At 38.1% G+C, this 22933-nt stretch overlaps 1 protein-coding gene across 2 annotated transcripts in view; it reads right to left on the bottom strand.

Annotated features, from left to right (window-relative positions):
• CPEB3 (cytoplasmic polyadenylation element binding protein 3) overlaps positions 1-22933 on the bottom strand; it is a 150194-nt gene that overhangs the window by 114191 nt on the left and 13070 nt on the right. The gene's annotated exons all lie outside the window — the stretch shown is intronic.

The raw sequence follows: 22933 nt of genomic DNA, 5'->3' as shown, positions 1-22933 counted from the left end.
GCGCCTGGGTGGCTTTGTCGGTTGTATCGGACTCTTGATTTTGGGTCAGGTCGTGATCTCAGGGTCTTGAGATCGAGCTCTGTGTGGGGCTCCGGGCTCAGTGCAGAGTCTGCTTGAGATTCACCCTCCCTCTTGCCCTCCCATGCCCCTTGCACACTCACGTGGGCTCTCTCTCTCAAATAAATAAATAAATCTTTAAAAAAGAAAAGCAAAACACACATTTCAACAACCACACCAAATCAAACTATAGCAGTGAGAGATTATTTTCAGGGTCCTGGACAGTCTACCCAGCCCTGCAAATGATCACTTATCATCTCCAAAGAACAACAATAATAAGTAACTGTCTGGATAAGCAAAATGGAATATAACAGGTAAAAAGCTCAACTTCAGTGACCATTTTCTAGCTTAAGTCTTAACTCTTGGGAAGCTGTTCTTCTTCTGGTTTCTGGAAAGTATGACTGTGCATCTATTCAGGGAAGCAGAAAGGAAAGTGGTATTTCTGCAGCACTGAGCATAAAGGAAGAATCAGAGGGTTATTGAATGAATGAAAGCAGTATGTATAGATGCAGATCCTAAGAAGAACTGAGCACCAGGAGGCAAGAGTGCTAGAATAACTACTAACAACTGGGGACTCTGGGGTACCATCATGATCTACCTCTCCAGTTTGTGCCTGAAATTCTTCCCTTTATACAAACGAGAGGACTGAACTAGAGTATTTCTAATATCCCTTACAACTCTATACTTTTTTTTTTTAAGATTTTATTTATTTTTTGACAGAGAGAGACAGTGAGAGAGGGAACACAAGCAGGGGGAGTGGGAGAGGGAGAAGCAAGCTTCCCGCTGAGCAGGGAGCCCGATGTGGGGCTCGATCCCAGGACCCTGCAGACGCTTAACAACTGAGCCACCCAGGCACCCCTACTTTTTTTCTAACTCAGAGATGAGGAGTAGGGGTGGAGAGTGCAGATGTTTTCAAATGCCAGAGACAGAAATTCCATTTTTACAAACCTTTAATGCACAAGTCAAGGGTCAACTCCTGTACTAGGCCCTAGTGATTCGGAGATGAATGTTGAAACCCAGTCCCTATGTACAAGTAACTAGTAGGAGAGAGACATAACCAATTAAAATAAGAGAATGACAGGTGTTTTGACAGGGAATATGTACAGTACAATGGAAACTAAGACATCTATTTCTTAAAGAACATGTATGTATTATAATTTTTTAAAAATCACATTCTGAAAAGTCCCAGGTCTCCTGAATCTGACCAGGTATGAGGCCTGTCTTAGTTATTCTCAATGGTCTTCAGTATTCTCATTGGTAAAATGGGATCTTACCTGTGAAGATTAGGTTGAAATTAATTATTTTACTCACATTGTGTTTGCCAAAGAGCAAGCATTCAACATTTCTTAGTTTACTGCCACTGCCCCCCTCACTTGCTACCTCCACCCCATTTTTTTCTTTCCTTTTTTAAAAAGATTTTATTTATTTATTTGAGAGAGAGCATGAGTTGGGGGGAGGAACAGAGTGGTAGGGAGGGGGAAAGAATCCCAAGTAGACTCCACGCTGGGCTGGGAGCCCAAATGGGGCTCCTTCTCAGGACCCTGAGATCATGACCTGAGCTGAAATCAAGAGTTGGACACTTAACCGACTGAACCATCCAGGCTCCCTCCCCATTTTTTAAACACTCATCAATTATTTGTCTACTGTTGGATAAGAAAGAGACTTGGAATATTTTCTTTGGTTCTCCATTTTGGTCTCTATATAATTGAAGAAGGACTTTTCTTTTACCTTTAAGGTCTTCCTGCAGATCATTTGTTTTGTGCTGGGTTCAAGTTATCAGTGGAAACCCCAATTACTTAAGGAGTAAAACTGAATTTCCAGAAATGTGGGCTTATCTGTCTCTATAAGAGGTATCATATTTTTTGTCCAGAAGAAAAGCCACAGGTAAAAAAAAAAAAAAAGAAGTATACAGATGAGAAGTCAAAATGACAACCTATTTCTGGCACTGACAATCCTGGAATGGATGGGAGCCTTCTAGAGTGTGTGTGTGTGTGTGTGTGTGTGTGTGTGTGTCTCCACTAGGAGCCTTCTAGTGTGTGTGTGTGTGTGTGTATGTCTCCACTAGGAGCCTTCTAGTGTGTGTGTGTGTGTCTGTGTGTGTGTGTCTCCACTAGGAGCCTTCTAGTGTGTGTGTGTGTGTGTGTGTGTGTGTGTGTCTCCACTAGGAGCCTTCTAGTGTGTGTGTGTCTGTGTGTGCACGCCTTCTAGTGTGTGTGTGTATATCTCCACACTTCTAACTAGAGCTCTGCAGGCATGGGACTGTCTCAAAAAAGACTGAAGGTGAAGGGACTATAAGAAATGGCTGTTTGAAGGCACTCAAGAATCTTTCCATTCAGGACAGTTTATTTTTTTCATTTAGTTCTTGATATAATCCTTCAAGGTAGATAACAACATACTCATTTCACACATGAGGAAGGTGAGGTTCAGAGAAGTTTCCAGCCTGGATCTAACCCCAAAGCCAATACCTAAGGAGTATAGACACAAGCCTGAAGAAATTGATCTAGTCCATACAGGATAGTTAGTAAATGAAAGCTCTACAGAAGCACAGCATTGCATCTAACTACCAAAAATGACCTTCCTGGCAAGATGGTAGTTGAGTCCCCATCAGAAGATAATATTGGATTATTAGATGACTACCTGTCAGGAAAATTGGAGGGGGTGTTTGGGTGGGGACTCATGCATCTGAAGCGGTACTCAAACCTGTCAGATCGTCAAAATCACATGTAGAATGGTTAAAATGCAAGTTCCTGGGCTCCAGCTAAAACCAACTTAGTCACAATTTTAAAAGAAATAAGTGTCCCAGGCGGCTCTTTTGACTGGCTAGATTTGACAGCCACTAGACTGGATGATTCTTCAAGTTAAGCCTTTACACCTGTACCTGATCAGTAAAATGAGATGGTTAAGTGAGGGAGGGACTAGAAGCATAGCAGCAGAAAGAAACAAGCCTGGCTACTTTGCCAAGGGTCAGCTTTACAGTCTTTTGACTGTGGGGTAGAAAAGCAATTGGTGGTCTGGCACTTATAAGTACATACTCTGAAATCAGCCACCTGATTTTCAAATTCTGGCTCTGCCAGTTGCTGGCATGTCACTCTGAACAAGTTTCTAAACCTTGGTTCATCTATAAAATGATGATAATTTTCCGTATGGCTATTTTTAGTACTAAATGACAGAATGTACAACAAGGCATCTGTACAGGGGTGGCTACTGGAATATTAGGGAGAACACAAAGAAACTTCTATGATGCCACCTTAGAGTACTGGGATATATTTAAAAACCCAGAGGTTCACTAGTGCTCAACAGATGAAAAGATGACAGGTGAAATGCAGGACAAAATTTGCACAGGCTTCTTAACTGAACAAATGTCAATGCAGAGACTTATTTTCTCATTAAAATTCATCTATGCCTCACTGATTCATATTTGCAGCGTACTATTCATCCTGTTTGTTTTATAAATAAACGTTGCTAAAAATAACTGATTAACCAGGAAGCCTGCAAGAAACAGAAAAAGGACAGAAAAACTACAAAATTTGTAGTGAAATTCAAGCAGAAATCATACATAGAGAAAATGAGACCATAATTTATCATTCAACAACAAAAGTTAGAAGTGGCAACTAACCTCTTCTCTAAGTTTTTTTTTTTTAATAAGATTTGGTTCTCAATATACAGAAAATAAGGAAAACATCTTTTTTTCATTTGTTTTTAACAAGCAAACACACCAAGAAGTATTAGAACATTTATAAATAATGCATCCCATTATTGACTCTTTCTTTGAAGATAACCAATGACAAGTGCTATCAGTTGTACATAGAAGGAGCCCACTCCATTGTACAGTTCACTAGCCCTGCTTATTTTCTTCCCTCAGCTTGACTTAATATTAGTAAATTTATCAGGTATTTAATATGTGCTTGCCACTATTCTAAGCATGCTAAATGCATTCCCTCACAACTCTATTTTATAAATTAAGCAATTAAATCTAGGAGAGATTAAGTAACTGGCTCAATATTACAGGGCAGTAAGCAACAGAGCCAAGGCTCCAATCCACTCAAATCCAGGCTGTGCTCTTAAGGAGTCTCACTCTACTGCCTCCCTGACTTCCTCCTACTCCCTCTACCTTAAATCCTTTTCACAAACACTCCCTCAACCTAATCCTACCACATTCAGAGAGGGGCTTCTTTGACCACCACCCTGCCCCATAGGCAACCTAATTAATCCTCACTTGCCCTTAGTCACTTACTCTTATTCGAATGACAGTTAAACTCAAGAAGTAGCTTATCTACCCTCTAGCATTGCCACGGGCCACCTCCACCAGCCCTATCCCATTCACCTGCCCTTTTCTTGGGAGAGAAATCTAGGCCCCTTTTCTACCGTTTCTGGCTTATCCCCAGACATACCCTTTCCTAGAGATACAAGATAGAAGGCTCTAAGGGTCCAACAACATCTGGGAAAAAAGCAGCTCCAGAACCAAATGATAAAATTAACCATGGTGTTTATTATATGGTAGAAACTGGGCTAAATGCTTTGTAGCCATGATCTCAATCTTCACAACCCTACAGGGTCAGCATTATCTCCATCTCACAGAAGAGAAAACTGAGGCTCACAAAGGTTATGTAACAGCTCAAAGTCACAAAGCTAGGCAGAAATCTGGATGTGAACCCAGGTCTGTGACTTTGAAAAGTCTATGCCAGTAATGTTCCAAAGCTTCTACACTGATCAGTTGCTTTGTGTCCCATAAACAATGGGGACTTGGCTAGCAAAAACAGAGGCACAGACAGAATCAAAAATCAAAAGGTGGGTAGATCTTTGAAAAGGCTAGGCAAGGATAACTGGTGTTGTGAAATAATATAGAAAAACAGGAGGAATTCCTGAAGGAAGGTTTTTACATTTATCATATGGTTTCAACATATGTATGGATAATAACATTTCAAAGTTAAATGCATTCAACACTTAACAGAGGATTAACTCACAAAACTAGCCATTTCTAAATTTCCACTCTACTGTTCTTATTTTCTAAATTTTTTGTATTGGGGGGGAAGGGGCAGAGGGAGAGAGAGAATCTCAATCAGGCTCCACACCCAGCACAGAGCCCAACACGGGGCTCAATCCCATGACCCCAAGATCACGACCTGAGCCCAAATCAAGAGTCAGACACTTAACGGACTGAGCCACCCAGGCGCCCCTACCGCTCTTATTTTCTAATGAGTTTACATTATTTGAAACTATCTCAGCTCCCTATCTAAACTATAAACACTGTTTAGTGGTAATTAACATGCTTTACTTATTTTAAGTGAATATTTAATCATATAACTAACACATAAATCCATTCTTCCCGAACACACATAAACAGACTATTACAGAAAAAGCAAAAGTCTCCAATCCTGCCTTCTTACACTCTTCAGACCACTATATACATTTGGCATGTATTCTTTCAGATGTTTAAAAATACATTCATAGATATATGTACCCATAGAAAAATGTTTTATGTTATTTCTTCCCTTAAACACAGAAGTATGCATACTGTTCTGCAATTTGCTTTCTTTGACCAATATGTGCTTCTGAGATAGGTCCCTTTTAATAGGTATGTTCTTGTCTTTCCCCCACCCAACCATATACACATCCCTCCTACAAAGTAAGTGCATAGTGACTATGTTAAAAGAATCAAGTAGTCACTTCCATATACATTCTATAAAATAACTTCTGATTTTGAGATTTCTTTTCCATCCCCCAGTTTTCTCAAAATTTCTGTTCTGGCCCTTTAACTGCATCTCTTCCATGCTTGGTCTACTTTAGCACAATGATTTTTTGATCCCCAGTTTCTATGAAAGACTCTACTAATAGTGAAACATAAGAATCTATAGAACTTATCAGTTCTGAGTAAAAACCAAAGAGCCAATACATCCAAAAGTTCAAGATGTTGTGATTTCAAGCACAGAATCTGCTTAAGGGTACCATAAAGAATAGACAGGACATGTAATAACGAATACTTGATGGGGGCAGCAAACAATTAGAGGAGTTGTAACACAAAATTTCTACGTATCACAAAATAGAAGTCCAGGAATTTATAGTTCTAAATCAATTATTGTCATTATTTGTCAGAACCTATCAAAAACTGAGGTTCCTATATCAAATTGAACTTTACTATAGAATTGAGCAGCTTGACATACATTTGCCCTAAGATTAAAATCTTTCCCAAATAAAGGAAAACCTGTCACGTGAGAGAAAGGAAAAAAAATAACTGTTCAAATGAAGATTTTCATCCCGTCTTCAGTAAGTATCAAGTCCTTCAGTCTGTGGTCCATTTTAGCCATCCCAAATGAGACTATTACGTTTGTAGCCCTCTGGAAAACATGACTGTAGATTCTCCTTGTCAGTCAACAGCAAGCAGCTAATGCTCCTTATATTTAACTTAAAGTCCTTACAAAGCTGAAACCTTTCTCCCTTCTATATTCTCAGAAAAGAAATAACTGATCAGCACCTGCTGCAAATTTTAACATCCTTTAAGATTATTGTTCAATGCAGTCTTCCATACAAAAAATTCTCAAGAACCCTCAATACAGCCTGGGATACAATTAGGGTATACAAAGAAATTATGACTTCTTCATCTTTTTCTTCTTGAGGTTGACTAATTCCAGTTACTTTAACCTTTTTTTCCTCATCAGATTATATTTTTTCTTGCTGTTAACAGCAAACCAAACTAACCAAGGTTCTTGAGAAGTTAAAAAAAAAAAAGGCAATAGGATCGTTTTACTCAACAATCAGATAAGCATGACAACCGACAATTTTCACCTAGCCTCTTCTAGCTCCTGGCCATCCCAATCTTCCTTCACAGCTCTGCTCACTGGTTTGCCACCCAGACCAGATAAGAAGCCCAGTTTATCAGACGTTGAGAAACATGGCTTTTGGAATCACCTTATTCACTTGAAATTATTACATATTAAGGCCAAATCTAGCTGGGCGAAGGGTAAAGAGGTGAACTGGACAGAAAGTACAAATGCCTATTGCTACTTCTGACTATGGTAAACAGTTCAGAGTTAAGTAATATGCACTTAAAAATGGAGCAGGAGAACAGTTTAGCAGTGTGTTAGGTAAAAGGCAGAAAGCTAGACCTAGGAAGGATACAGAAAGGGAGAAAAATAAATATAATGGTCAAAAGAGCAGGCTTCAAGAAACTACAAAAATTAGAGTTACCCCCTTCCTTGATTATTGGGCATATGTGACTAACTGGTGTTACCCCAAATCACTAGGTAGTTAGCAAGCAGAATAGCATCCCAAATCAAAAACTAATGATGTAATATATGGTGATTAACATAACAACAAAAAAGAAAAGAATAGCATCCCAAGTAGCTTATTACCCATTCGTTTACTAGGCATGATAATGTAGGGGGAGGCTTGACCTTTGCAACCAAAACCTACCTTAGAACATTAGGCAAAAGTACATGTACGTCTTCATATTGTTATCTTTTTATTGATCATAAATGTCAAAATCCTTCCACAAAACTGACCAATTCTAGGTATAGTTGCAACTCTCCTTCCCCACCCCAATATTTTCGCTCCAAATAATTAGCATTAACTCAGTATATTGTTACTACTTCATTTCTACCGTCATCAATAAATTGCAAATTCTATGGGAGCAGAGATGTGTCTTATTCATATTCCCATCACCTAGCAGAGGGCCTAGCACATCATAGGCATTCAGTAAATGCTTTTTTTTGCACTTAAATCATCCTTCTGATGGTTTCATACTACATGATTTTCATTTAAAACTAACGAAGAACCGCATACCTATTAGAATGACTAAAAAGCAAACAAAGAAAACCCCTGACAATTCCACATGTTGATAAGGACACAGAACAACTAGAACTCTCATAAATTACTGGTGGGAATGCAAGATGGTACAGCCAACTTTGGAAAAACAATTTGGGAGTTACTTAAAAAGTTAAATATACCCTAAACTGTACAACCTAGAAATCCTAACTCCTAAGTATTTACCTAAGATAAATAAAAGCATATGTCCATACAAAAACCTGTTACCAAATGTTTACAACAACTTTACTCATAATTTCCCCAAACCGGAAACTACCCAAATGCCCATCAACTGGTAAATGGATAAACAAATTGTGGTACATCCACATAATGGAATATTATTCAGCAATAAAAAAGAAATGAAGTTTTGATATGTGCTATAACAAGAATAGCTTTGAAAACACTATGAGAAGCCAGTCACGAAGGATCACATGTTGTATAATGCCAATTACCTGAAACACCCACAATAGGTAAATTAGCCAAAGAGACAGAAAGTAGATTGGTTATTGCCTAGGGCTGGGGTAGTCAAGAGGGAAACTGAAATTAACTGCTGGTGCATTATGGGGTTTCTTTTTTGGGTGACAAAAATGTTTTAGAATAGATAGTGACTACTGACACACAGTTCTGTAAATATACTAAAAACCACAGCATTTAAATAAAATTTTAAAAGGTGAAGGAACTTTATGGTATGTTAATTGTAACTTAACAAAGGTATTAATTTTTTTTAAGTTTTTCTAATGTTTTAACAGGAACTATGATACTACCTGCAAATTGTCTATTTTAGGTATAGGACATAAGGTCTAAAAACTTTCTTCAGCTATGACTGAAGGAAGGTAAAGTCTTGACTATAGCTGTTCCATTCAAAAGCCACAACAGGACTCAGGTAATAAAACCTAAACCAGATAGTAATAAACCTCAAAAGGCAAACCTACCAAATAACTAATTCCATCCAGTGTCACAATGTGTCATTTACATTTCTAAGATGCCTTTAACACTCCTGCAGAGACCTACCAGCAGTTATTAATCATATTACCCACAAACAGCATGTTCTCATGTCTCCCATTGTTTCTAAGGAGTTTTTTTTTTTTTATTCCAGAGATTCCAGTCTTAGAGTGATGTGCTGTGTCCTTCTGAGACCCAGCTCATTCCATTTGTAACCAGGGCACATTTTTAAAAAGGATATGCTCCAGCTTCTATCTAGAACTATTACTAGACCATAAAAGATACCTATATACATAAACACCAAAATCAGCCCTGCTCCTGTTCATTTCAATTGTTGTTTAACTTGAATGGATAAATGAGGAGTTACACAGCAGAATTCGCAGATTCACCGGAATCTGACAGGGGCCGCGACGTGAACGCTTCTGCTGTGGCCCCCTGTTATCCTCTATGATCCTTGTATTTAAAAACTGAGCAGCAAAACACAACTGCTTTTACGCAAATAGTCCTGGGGCACCGGGTGGCTCAGTTGGTTAAGTGTCTGACTCTTAATTTTGGCTCATGATCTCAGGGTTGTGAAATCAAGCCCTGCATTGGGCTCCACGCTGGGCATAGAGCCTGCTTAAGATTCTCACTCTCTTTCCCTCTCCCTCTCCCTTACCCTCTCCTCTTAAAAAAAAAAAAAAAAAGTCCTGTGACAATGAAAGCCATAAAGCAAAACTGTGCCAATTTGATCTAGCAGCTAAGGATCTTTTTTTTTTTTCTTTTCAGCTTTTTATTTAAGTTCTTGTTAGTTGGGCAACCGTCTCAGGTCCCCTCCCTCTTTGGAAGCACTGTACTCTATCATTCAATAAACTTCACCATTGCTCAAAAAAAAAAAAAAATCTAGTTAGTTAACATACAGTGCAATTAGTTTCAGGAGTAGAATTCAGTGGTTCATCACTTACATACAATACCTACCGCTCATCATAACAAGTGCCCTCCTTAATACCCATTATCCATCTAGTCCATCCCCCTCCCATCAACTCTCAGTTTGTTCTCTATTGTTAAAAAGTCTCTCATGGTTTGGGGCACCTGGGTTGCTTAGTTGGTTAAGCATCTGACTCTTGACCTCAGCTCAGGTCTTTATCTCAGGGTCATGAGTTCAAGCCCCACACTGGACTCCACATTGAGCATGAAGCCTACTTAAAAAAAAAATCTCCTATGGTTTGTTTCCCTCTCTTTTATTTTCCTCCCATATGTTCATCTATTTTGTGTCTTAAATTCCACATAGGAGTGAAATCCTATGGTATTTGTCTTTCTCTGACTGACTTCACTTAGAATATACTCTAGCTCCATCCATGTTGGTGCAAATGGCAAGATTTCATTCTTTTTTAAAGATTTTATTTATTTATTTATTTGACAGAGACAGAGCACAAGCAGGGGGAGCGGCAGGTAGAGGGAGAGGGAGAAGCAGACTCCCCAAGGAGCAGGGAGCCCGATGCGGGGCTCCATCCCAGGACCCCGGGATCACGACCTGAGCCGAAGGCAGTCACTTAACCAACTGAGCCTCCCAGGCACCCCAAGATTTCATTCTTTTTGAAGGCTGAGTAATATACCATTGTAATATTTTACACACACACACACACACACACACACACACACACACCCCCCACATCTTCTTTATCTATTCATCAGTCAATAGACATTTGGGCTCTTTCCACAGTTTGGCTATTATTGATAATGCTGCTATAAACATTGGAGTGCATGTACTCCCTTCAAATCTGTACTTTTGTATCCTTTGGGTAAATACCTAGTAGTGCAATTGCTAGATTATAGGGTAGTTCTACTTTTAACTTTTTGAGGAACCTCTATACTGTTTTCCACAGTGGCTGCACCAGTTTGCATTCCCACCAACAGTGAGAGAGGGTTCCCCTTTCTCCACATCCTCACCAACACCTGCTGTTTCTTGTGTTGTTGATTTTAGCTATTCTGACAGGTATGAGGTATTATGCCATCGTGGTTTTGATTTGTGTTTCCCTGATGATGAGTGATGTTGAGCATCTTTTCATGTGTCTGTTATAGCAGCTCTAAGGTTTCTTCCCCCTTTCAGAAACCAAGGTGATGCCATGCCCAGTGTATACACAGATTAAGAGCTATGGACTATAATTCTTCACTGTCACTCCCTGGCCACCAGTGAAGAGGTCACCAATGTATATGAATGTTTATTTTTAAGCAGGGAACCTGGTAAGTACCAAAAAATTTCACTCCAAGTTGATGGACTGGGACCAGAAGAAGAGAAGCACATTAGTTTTTCTCAGTTTTCGAACCCTTCTCTTCCAATGGAAGGAGAAAGGAAAATAAACCAAAAGCCCAAATCTCAAGTTTATTATACAATTCTGATTCCAGATGAGGCCAGTAATAAAAACAGATTAAGTAACAAAACAAATATAATTGGATAGTTTGGTCAAAAGCGCAAACCGTCTTAACCATTTTTAAAGCTTCATTATTTCTGAATTTGAGCAGGGCTTACTCCCTAGCCCCCTTTATGCCCAACCCATCTCTGATATAAGATAATGCAGGTTTATAAAAACATCAATCTGCCTCTATCAGTCTGCCTCTGGGGAGAGAGAAATGGATGTGGATACTGTTTTTCATAACAAGCCTTATAGAATTTATTGTCATAGTTACCATATAATGATTAATACATGTCAGAACCTGTGCTGAGTACTTAGATTACATTATTCAATCTTTACATCTTTAATCTTTACAACTGTGCTATAAGGTAGATATTACAATCTCTATTTTACAGATGAGGAAACTAAATATTAAATTTAGTTCTTAATATAGATCGTACTCTTGAAGAAGGCTATCTTCACACAAATTATTTGGTATGTAGAAAAGAACATTTATAAACCTTAAGCTAATCTTCAATTTAAATATTACCATATTTAAGATGAACATATTAAAGGGGCACCTGGGTGGCTCAGTTGGTTAAGCATCCAGCTCTTGGTTTCAGCTCAGGTCCCGATCTCATGGGTCATGAGCCCCTGTTGGGCTCCGAGCTCAGCGGGGAGTCTGCTTTAGGATTCTCTCCCTCCGTCCCTCCCCGACTTGCACACAGGCACACACTCACACAACGCGCGCACTCTCTCTCTCTAGGATAAATAAATGGATCTTGAGGGAAAAAAAGAAGTGTATCAACCATTCCAATAAAAAAAGATAAACATATTAAAGCATCTAAAATGCAAATCATCTACATTTATTAAAATATTTGGTATGTGGAAGATTAAAAAAAATGTACTTTAAAATAAAGCCTGTATTTAGTAATGCTACTTTAAGGTACTTTAGAGATCATAACGTAAAATGCAATAACTTAGATTATGAGAAATTCAGTTACAATTTTCAAAATGTCCACAACACCAAATACTTTTTGGAAGAACAGCTTTCTTGGAGTGCCTGGCTGGCTCAGTTGGTGGAGTATGTGACTCTTGTCTTAGGGTTGTGAGTTCAAGCCCCATGTTGGGTGGAGATTACTTAAAAAAAAAAAAAACAGCTTTAAAGATTTATTCATTCAAGAGGGAGAGAGAAAATGCACGCACGCATGGGTGGGGGGAAGGGCAGAGGGTGAGGGAGAAGCAGATTTCCCCACTGAGTAGGGAGCCCAAAGCAGTGCTCGATCCCAGGACCCAGAGATCACGACCTGAGCCAAAGGCAGGTGCTTAACGAACTGAGCCACTCAGGCATCCCGAAGAACAGCTTTCTTTATTATTTTCAAATGTTAGTGCTAACAAAATTTTGCCATGGGTGCTGAGGGCTGTTTTACTATTTCTTCATTTATTCCACTTAGATTTGTTGGGAATTTTAAGATGCCGGGCATTAAAGATTAAAAAGTTAAGTGAGGTATAGTCTCTGTCCACAGAAGCCAGCTGTCTAGTTTACAGATAATTACTATATAATGAGGTAAATGCAATGACAGAGCTTTGTGCTTGGACTTATGGGAGCACAAATGACGGAGGGATCAAAAAGACTTCCAGAAAAGGAAGGCCAGAGGCACAGTGACTTGCACAGACATCTGGGCCCAACTTCCTCAAGAAATTTGGAAGGACCCAAGAAGAGATTCTCCGAAGGATACATAGGCTAGATACAGGTTACAAATAGATAAGCTTTTTTGTGAATACATTAACATTAAGGATGTAGTTTAGCAAATCCTTTCTACAGGACAGTATCAGGTTAACTTATATGTAAATAAGCACAATTTCAGAATAATATTCTACCACAAAAGAGTCCAACTTTATTTGAAAGACTTTTGTATGTGTGTGAGGCCTTAAATCTTTTTCCTGGTATTCAACTTTGGGGATCTAGAGGGGAATATTACCATTATCTATTGAGCTAGATCTGCAAACATTCACTCTCCAGCATACTAAGGCTATAAATAATCTCATTTCTTCCTATTACCTTTTATTTATAGAGTCCTTTACATCTCATTAAGCATTTTCACACACACCCTTGCTCATATGAATCTCATTAAGGTGTTCTTTTGAGCCTTGTTTAGCATGCCCTATCTCACTCTGACATATCCCAGAAACTTCCTCCTATTAAACCAACAACAGGGCTATCAAAAACTCTTGGAATTAAATAATAGCAGAACTGATCAATACTAGTTATGTGCCTGGTACTGTTCTAAGCACTTTACATGTTTTATCTCATTTCCTCCCTACAATAGTCTATGGAAGTAAATACTATTATCATTCCATTTTACAAATGAGAAAACTGAGGCACAAAGATATCACACAGAAAGTATGTGAGACAGGAGTCAAACCCAGGCAATTCAGAGCCATAAAACCATTGTGATCTTCTGCCTCTAGGTTGAGAATCATTTCTAGTTAATAATTCTCATTTGTGTTATTGTCTAACCTTTATTTTTCCATTCAACCTGGTGTGTGTGTGGGGGGGGATGGGGTATGAAAGAGAAATGTACCTTCTTATATATTGCTTCTTATTCATTAAGTTGAATTCGGACCTATTAAAGAACTGAAAAAAAAACTTAATGTTTTACTTAAATTTGTGCATCAAACTCTATTTTGGGGAAATAATTTAGTGAAAAACATGAAGTAATAATTTGCTTCTGAAAAGTAATTAAAGGGGTGCCTGGGTGGCTCAGTTAAGTGTTGGACTTTTGGTTTCAGCTCAGGTCATGATCTCAGGGTCATGGGATGGAGCCCCGCGGTGGGTTCATGCTCAGCACAGAGTCTGCTTAAGATTCTCTCTCCCTCTCCCTCTGCTTCTCCCCCATGCAGTCTCTAAAATAAATAAATCTTAAAAAAAAAAAAAGAAAGAAAAAAAGTAATTAAAGTAGGATCTCCTTTTAAGGTATAGCTATTTGGAGGTTCTTAAACTGATTCAATTTACAAAATTAATTTTATTCCCAGAATGTTGTGGAAACATTTACGGCCTAAAAAGTGAGATACCAATGTAAAAAGAAATTTTTTAAAGATTTTATTTATTTATTTGACAGACAGTGAGTGAGCGAGCACAAGCAGGGGGAGCAGCAGAGGGAGAGGGAGAAGCAGGCTCCCCAATGAGCAGGGAGCCTGACACAGTACTCCATCCCAGGACCCTGAGATCATGACCTGAGCTGCAGGCAGACGCTTAACTGAACAAGACACCCAGATGGCCCCCAATGTAAAAAAATTTTTATATAGAAACATAACTACATGTTTATGTATAAATACACACACATTACTCTTTCCATGGACACTATTATCGCTGGAACATTTTATGCTTTCTGGAGGCAGAGGAAAAAACAAGCAAGCTGACTGGCGGTGTTACGATTACCCTCATTCAATGAAACTATAGGGTACACACAACATTCTAAAGATTTATTTATTTATTTGAGAGAGAGAGAGCACACGTGTGTGCCCATGGGGGGTAGGGGCAGAGGGAGAGAGAAAACCTCAAGCAGATCCCTGCTGAGCCTGATGCAGGGCTCGATCTCGTGACCCTGAGATCATGACCTGATTCAAAACCAAGAGTCCGATGCTTAACCAAATGAGCCACCCAGGCGCCCCCCTTTTTTAAAGATTTATTTATTATTTTAGAGGGGGGTATATACAATATTCCAAAAGCAAAGACTAAAAAGAGGAATTTCAAGGAAAGGAAATTTGAGGAAGGAAAAAGGAGAGAAAATCTATGAAAATATAAAAAGGAAAAAGCAGACAGAACTCACTATTTGTACAACTGTATATACAAGATAATCAGTCTCTTCACTGGGTGACCCATGGTAGCCAGAATTATAATGCTCTGTGGCTCTGCAGTTAGGTAAAAGATAGTAAATCGCAGCACAGCATAGGCACTCAAATTTCAGTAGAACTGAATCTCCCTGTCAATCAGTTTCCTCATATGTGAATAACAATAACAATAAAAATGTGGATTACAATATCTACCTCACATGGATGTTATGACAATAGTATTTGTAAAGCACTTACTACACTATGTAGTATAAAGCAAGCACCAAATAAGTGTTAAATAAAATAAGCAAATGAATACCAGTCTTCTCTATCACCATGCAGGAAGGTAAGGCGGTTATATACCATGGTACAGAAGTCCAGAATGAACCTCAATTCTGTTTTCATGAAATAATGATGAACCAACATAAAAGTCAGACATGATTTACAGGCTGAAAACTATGGAACTGTGAAAGAGGCAAGTGGCAAATAAATTATATTCAACTACACACATTCAGTGGAACTGAATATACAGAAGGCATAAGAAAAATCTGCAGTGATTATTTTGAAATAATGGAAGATAGGAAAGTTGTGAAGACCAAAGAAAGGAAGGAAAATATTATACACACATACACACTTTAAGGAGTGATATCTAAATTCCTGAACAATCTGTAGCCACTTAGAAAAACCGTAGGTATGAACAAAGCTTCAGTGGACATACAGTGCTTTTTAAAATACTTTTCACGGGGCGCCTGGGTGGCCCAGATGGTTAAGCGTCTGCCTTCAGCTCAGGTCATGATCCCAGGGTCCTGGGATCAAGCCCCACATCGGGCTCCTGGTTCAGCAAGGAGCCTGCTTCTCCCTCTCCCTCTGTCTCTCCCCCTCCTCATGCTCTCTCTCTTTCGCTCTGTATCTCAAATGAATAAATAAAATCTTTTAAAAAAATGCTTTTGCTTGAAAAATGTTATGATTTTGTTGACAACTCATCCATCCTATATAAAAACAATTTCATTTAAAATGTAAACACAAGGGCTCCTGGGTGGCTCAGTCGGTAAGCTCAAAGATAGTAAACTAGGAATACCTTTAGTGATAAACAATGAGAACACACTTAAAACGTTTTTCTCAACTGTAAAGCAAGAACTACATAAAATTCATAGAAACAGTGGTGGTACCTTATACGTATTTACCCACTTCCGGGCAATATTTGTTGTTCCAAAAATTCAGTAGCTTTAAGAAAATGTGCTGAAACATTCTGCCTATTAGAAGCAAAGGCTTAGTCTACTAGATAGTCTATCAAGTATACAATTGTATACTCCTTGTAAATTACATAGTGTATCTCTATATATGTTTTATTAATAATGGCATGCTAATGGAAGACCACAGATCTATGCATAAAAGTGTAAAATGAAACAGAAACCACAGATTATAAAATTATACTAGGACTTCCAGTACAGATAAACGGTGCCAAATCATGACATGGAACATAAGATTAAATTGTTTTAATATCAGCTCATTCAGACCATTTGTTCTAAAATATCTTCACTATCCAATATTGTAGCTACTACCTACATGTGGCTATTGAGTAATTGAAATATTGCTAGAACAAATGAGATGTATTGTAGGTATCAAATACACCCTAATTTCAAAGACTTAGTATGAAAAAAATAAAAATATCTAATTAATAATTTTTATATTTATCACATGTTGAAATGATATTCTGGATATAGCAGGTTAAACACAATATATTATTAAAATTAATTTTACCTATTTCTTTTTACTTTTTAAATGTGCTACTAGAAAATTTAAAATTATTGTTATGTGCCTTGCAGTCTATTTCTATTGGGCTACAGACAGGTTTAACAGAAACTGAGGTTGAATTTTTTTTTAATAAAGATTTTTATTTATTTATTTGACAGAAAGAGACACAGCGAGAGAGGGAACACAAGCAGGGGGAGTGGGAGAGGGAGAAGCAGGCTTCCCGTGGAGCAGGGAGCCCGATGTGGGGCTCGATCCCAGGAACCTGGGATCATGACCCAAGCTGAAGGCAGACACTTAACAACTGAGCCATCCAGGCGCCCCTGAGCTTGAATTGTTATATTCCAAAGTTAAGACCACTAACTATCCCACCAACTAGACCAGTTTACAAATTTAACCAATAATCCCTGCCCGAACTTCATTTATTAATTTCTGCCCTAAAAGCACCCAATTACTAACCTCAGCCCCCAAAACTTTATTTAAGTACTTTAATTCTCCCCTCCCCTTCTTCTAAGACACTCGAGCCAATGTCAAGGTGGTGCTTGTTCAGCAAGTTTAGGAAAGCCAGCTTTGTATGATCAACAGGTTTCCCTGGTGGTCTGGCTTTGTCAAAGTTAATGAATAAGCCTTGTAAAATGCAGTAAGTTGTGTTGAGGATGAATAATGAACAAGAACAGTTAGAAAAAAGTAATTACAGTTGACCCTCGAACAGCACAGGTTTGAACTGCCTGGGTCCACTTATATGTGAATTTTTTTTCAATAAATGCAGTACAGTACTGTAAATGTATTTTCTCTTCCTTATTTTTTTTTTTAAGATTTATTTATTTATTTGAGAAAGAAAGAGAGAGAGAAAATGAGTCAGGGGCCAGGGGGGAGAGAGAGAGAATCTTCAAGCAGACTCTGCTGAGTGCGGAACCCAGGGTGGGGCTTGATCCCACATGACCTGAGCTGAAATCAAGATCAGACTTCTAACCAACTGAGCCACCCAGGTACTCCCCCTTATGATTTTCTTAATAATTTTCTTTTCCCTAGCTTACTTTATTCTAAGAATATAGTACATAAAACATGTAACATGGAAAACAGGTGTTAATCAATTGTTGGTATTATCAGTAAGGCTTCTGGTCAACAGTAGGCTATTAGTTAAGTTCTCAGGGAATCAAAAGTTATATGTGGGTTTTTGAATGTGCAGGGGATCAGTGTCCCTAAGCCTTGTATTGTTCAAAGGTCAAATGTATGTATAAATTGTCCTAAGTGATTTAAATTACCTAAATTAAAATCCACATTTGTAGCAATCTACCTTATTTTGGAAGAATGAAAGAACAAATCATGTGGGCCCTAAGGTTCCTGCTGTGCCAGAACAGAAGATCGTAACATTTAAGTTAGAAACAGGCATATCAGTGTCACTGAGGTTTCTGAGTCTTATAATAGGCTAGACCATGATCTAAATTTTTAGACATTATAGAACTCTTGTTTTCATGATTTGGTACCCAACTCCTAGCTGGGTCTGCAGAACAGAAGTGGGTAGGGTCTTAGGGGAGACACAAAACAAATGTGGCCATCTCTACAACTTTTCTTTTAGTCTCAGGACTCAGTGGAACACCATTTTAAAGCCCAACAGCCAGGATATACCCCCTAGTGTAGAGCTGAGTATAATGTGGCAAGTTAGCTGAAGTCCACCAAGTCTCCCAGTAGAGTGAATTACACCCTGCCATTTTGATTCCAATCAATGGTCACATTTAAACTCTAGAATTATAGCTACTTAAATAGGTTATATTTATGAAAAGCTAAACTTATCCCCAAATCACTAAACAGAAAACCATATATATGACTCAATTTTCAACTTTTCACCATTGAACACATACTAATCTCAAGCAACACATATTTCACTTACCCCAAAATAGTCATCCCACCCAAACTTGTTTGAACCATTTACTTTCAACTTTCTTAATGTTCTCTACATCAGTAAACTCAAAGATTTTTTTTTTTTAATAAAGACATCAGGGGCACCCAGTGGCTCAGTCAGTTGAGTGTCTGACTCTTGATTTCGGCTTAGGTCATGATCTCAGGGTTGTGAGATGGAGCCCCATGTAGGGCTCCAAGCTCAGAGCTGAGTCTGCTTGGGATTCTCTCTCCCCCCTCCCGGCCCCTGCCCCCAATTGTGTTCTCTAAATAAATAAAATAAAATCTTTAAAAAATTTAAAAATAAAGACATCAGATACATTGCAAATCCTATGGCAAACTAACTATAGAACATCAGAATAAAAATCTTTCCCAACTCGGAGCCATCCACTGATGACAAAAACCCACTGTGGTGGCATCTAAATAGTAACATATTTACTTGATTTATCAGTATGATGATCCACAATCAATTTTGCAACTTTGGCTGCTTTACTTTGACTTTTAGCGTGCTTAAGTCTCTCTACCACCAATGAATGCTCAAATCAAGTTCATATTAACAGAACAAGAGTAAGAGCGACCAATGACAAACAGTATTCCAAAAATCAGAGAAATTTTGACTTTTACATCATTAATATTACTTCACCATTACAGGGTCTACTCAAGATGTCCCCTACTCAGTCTCTACGAGGATGCATATGTATGTGTGTATATACATAAATATGAGAGATGTGGGTATGTTTTAATGTAAAAAAAAAATTACAAGCACAGACACTGTTCTGTTCTCCAGCCTACCTGCTAGGGTTCGACCCACAGTGAGTCAACATAAATTGTTAAACAGGTAAGACAAGCCTTTTATGAATTCTACAGAGGAAGAGCAGCTGTTATAAGGAACACTATAGCATAAAAAGATGCTCTCTTTCATTCCCGGGGCCTGACCTTATATTGGTTCTACTTCCGCACTTTGAATTGCATGCCTGCTGCTCATTCTCATTTGAATAGCCCCTCAGTGCCTAACACTTCTCATATTATGGGGACAGAGAGTCAAGAAGTGGAAATATCCTTATCCACAGTTTAAGAATGAGAATAAGCCACTGCAGCCTTGACTTTTCGAACTTCAAATTATAAAATTCAGAAAGCAGCAATTTGAGGCTCTGAAGTACCAAAAAAAGAAAGGGGGGAGGGGAAACCATCTTCTTTCCTTCTTCCTCAAACCTTTTAATGGATAGGGACCTCTACGAAGAATGGTGTGGGCAACAGGGTGTCATGAAGTTTTAGCTGGGGCAAAACCATGTAAGGAAAGAGAAAGATTAAAAAAAAAAAAAAGCCTAAAAGCAGACATGTTTTAAGCATAACAGCTCAGAATGATCTTGTTCTCCTTCATATCTTCTACTCCTATCAGTCAGCACTTGTGACATATTTTCCTTTGAAAGGTTTCTCACAGTTTTACCTTCCTAGACTTGTGCTAATCCAAGATAACTATCATGCCTTCTCACCAGCTTCCCTAACCCCAAACTGTACTGTGGCAGGGACACACTTTTCTCCAATCCACCTGCCTGCTCTTTCTAAACATGTTTTTATTGTCCCACTGCCCTGATCTTAGTCCTTCAGGGCTCCCGTTGTCTGCAGCAGAATCCACATCCCTAAACCGATACTGAACACTGTCACTGTAATGATAAGCATCATCAGTATTAGTCTAATTCTGGACTCCATTTTGCATCCCTACTCTTACTTTACTTTTATCTCATCTTTCTCACCTACTTCTAATCTATGTTTCTTGCAGTGCAGTATGTACAAACACATCTTAAATGCTTTCTTAAACCAAGTAGAATCTAGTAAATAAAAATGTATTGGTTTTTTTTAATCCTAAAAAAATTCAATCCATCCTTATCTCCCAGTAAGATCTAAAAGCCCTCCACTCTAGTCAGGAAGTTCTGCTTAATAATCCCACTTATTGCTCATTTTTCTTTCCTTATTTTTGATTCCCATTCTCTGTAGCTAAATCCTATCTATCTTACAAAGTGGAGCTACAAGGACCTTCTCTATCACTTTTTTTTTTTTTTAATCATTCTAGGACAAATTCTTGCCCCTCCTTGGCTGTTCATGACAACTAACACATCACAACATCTGGTACTTGATTTCATATAATGCTCTGTTGCATATATGTTAGTTCCTAAGGACAGGATTCAGATAATTCATGTCATCCACAATACCTGACACCAGTCCAAGAACATAGTATGTAACTTGTAAATACTGAAATCAAACTCTAGTTAACAGCATTGCCACATATAATGCATGTGAATTTCTCTGGATTTAAAATAAAGAGAAAATATGTAAAAGAATATATAAGAATTTTGCATAGCATGATGGTTTATATAGCTATCTCTATGGAACATAAATCTATAGAACATTTCTTTTCTACATAGGCTGTCTTTTTACAATAACTGAGTACTGTAAGAAGTCATCAGACTAGATCATTAAATATACACAATGCAAATTATGCTGAACACATGGTCTTTGATGGTTTAGAACAAACATGAAGTGTCTTAGAGGCATCATAAATATTATGATCATGCCACAGGAGATTAAAAGATTGGGTTTTGTTTTTTGTTTTTAAAGATTTTATTTATTTGACAGAGAGAGAGACAGCGAGAGAGGGAACACAAGCAGGGGGAGTGGGAGAGGGAGAAGCAGGCTTCCCACTGAGCAGGGAGCCTGATGTGGGGCTCGATCCCAGGACCCTGGGACCATGACCTGAGCCGAAGGCAGATGCTTAATGACTGAGGCGCCCTAGAAGAAACTTCTTAATATAAATCCCTGATGTCAGTGTTCTTGCCTATGGCTTGCTTGCATAAATCTAGAATATCAAATAAGCAATTGCTTAACTTCCTGGACAGTATAAAATGGCTGCCTTTTTGAATATTTAATTACTGTAACAAAAGCTGAAGCATCCTTTTACTTAGCTTTGTCCTCTTTGTTGAAATCTTCATGTCTTTCAATGTCCTCTGACGTCTCAGCATTCAATACATTCTCTATTATTTATGTCCCTCTAACAGAATGTGTCACTCCAACTCTCTTGTCTGCTTCAACCCTCCATTATGTCCCTCAGTGTGAAGCCATATATTCACTATCAAAAGATTTTTCTTCCTTTCCTCCTCACTCAGGCCTTACATTTTTGATATTAAGCTATAATTTTCCTTAAGTCTCTGTGTTTCACATTTAATAGAATCTAGGCCTAAATTAGAATATCAAATATCCCATTGTATTTTAAAATGAGAATCATGTGTTATACTTGCATGATTCACCAACTTTATTTCTGCTCAATAACTTTAAAATAGCTACAATGGAATAACATTTCATGTGCTAGATCACACCAGTTGATAGGTCAAAATAGGATCCTCTATACTGGCAAGTAAGTAGAAAGTACGCAGTAAGCTCTAAAATGTTAACTAAAAAATTTTGTTACCTTCAGATGAGCTCATATCTTGGGAATGTTGAGGAATTCAGGGTCAAAATATGATAAAATCAATCTCCCCACCCAATCTCAAATCTTCTAAAATGCTAAATTCATAAGTCCTTTGAAAGTGGGAGTTTAAAATTTTCCATTCATCAAAGCTTTACTGTGCAATAGCCTGAAGCATTAACACAATTCATCTGTTTTTATTCTACTTAAAATCAATACAAAGTTTAATCTGACAAACATTGCAAAATAATGTTTCATCAGCATTCTAAAATGGTTCAAAGTATTTAGATTGTGTTTTTGCAGCTTAAGGACCAACTATTTTTAACCAGATTCGACTATTTTGATGCTGTCATTACACAGACTTAAATAATAAAGTCTTTTTCTTTCTCTAATTTTTGCCCTTTGAATAAGCCTGACGGCAATGAAGAGCCTGGTAAAGCTTTAACTACCAATTAAAAAACAGCAACTACCTCCCCCAAACAAACAAAACAGGGTCTCTTATAATCTAGGTATATACAAAACATGATGCTGGAAAATGTTGAGAAATGGCAAAAGTTTGGTCAATTGTTTTTACCAGGACTTGTTATCACACATCTTAACCTGTATTCTGAAATGTTCTGTTGTTAAAATGCTCTTCACCAATAGAAATCAGAAATAGATGATGGATAGGTTTCCACAGTAGTTTATAAGTAGTTAATTGGTTACAAAGCTAAACAAAAAAAACCTCAATCAGCAGACAACATTGTTTCCATGTGAAACCTCAAGGTCTAATGCACTTTTCTTCAGTGAGTTACAGGTCTATCAGAGATCTAGGCCA

The sequence above is a fragment of the Eumetopias jubatus genome, unplaced genomic scaffold (assembly GCF_037043125.1).
Source record: "Eumetopias jubatus isolate StellerSeaLion01/CBP00866 unplaced genomic scaffold, mEumJub1_p1.0 scaffold_17, whole genome shotgun sequence".
NCBI lineage: Eukaryota > Metazoa > Chordata > Mammalia > Carnivora > Otariidae > Eumetopias > Eumetopias jubatus.
This window is presented reverse-complemented; position numbering and strand designations above follow the sequence as displayed.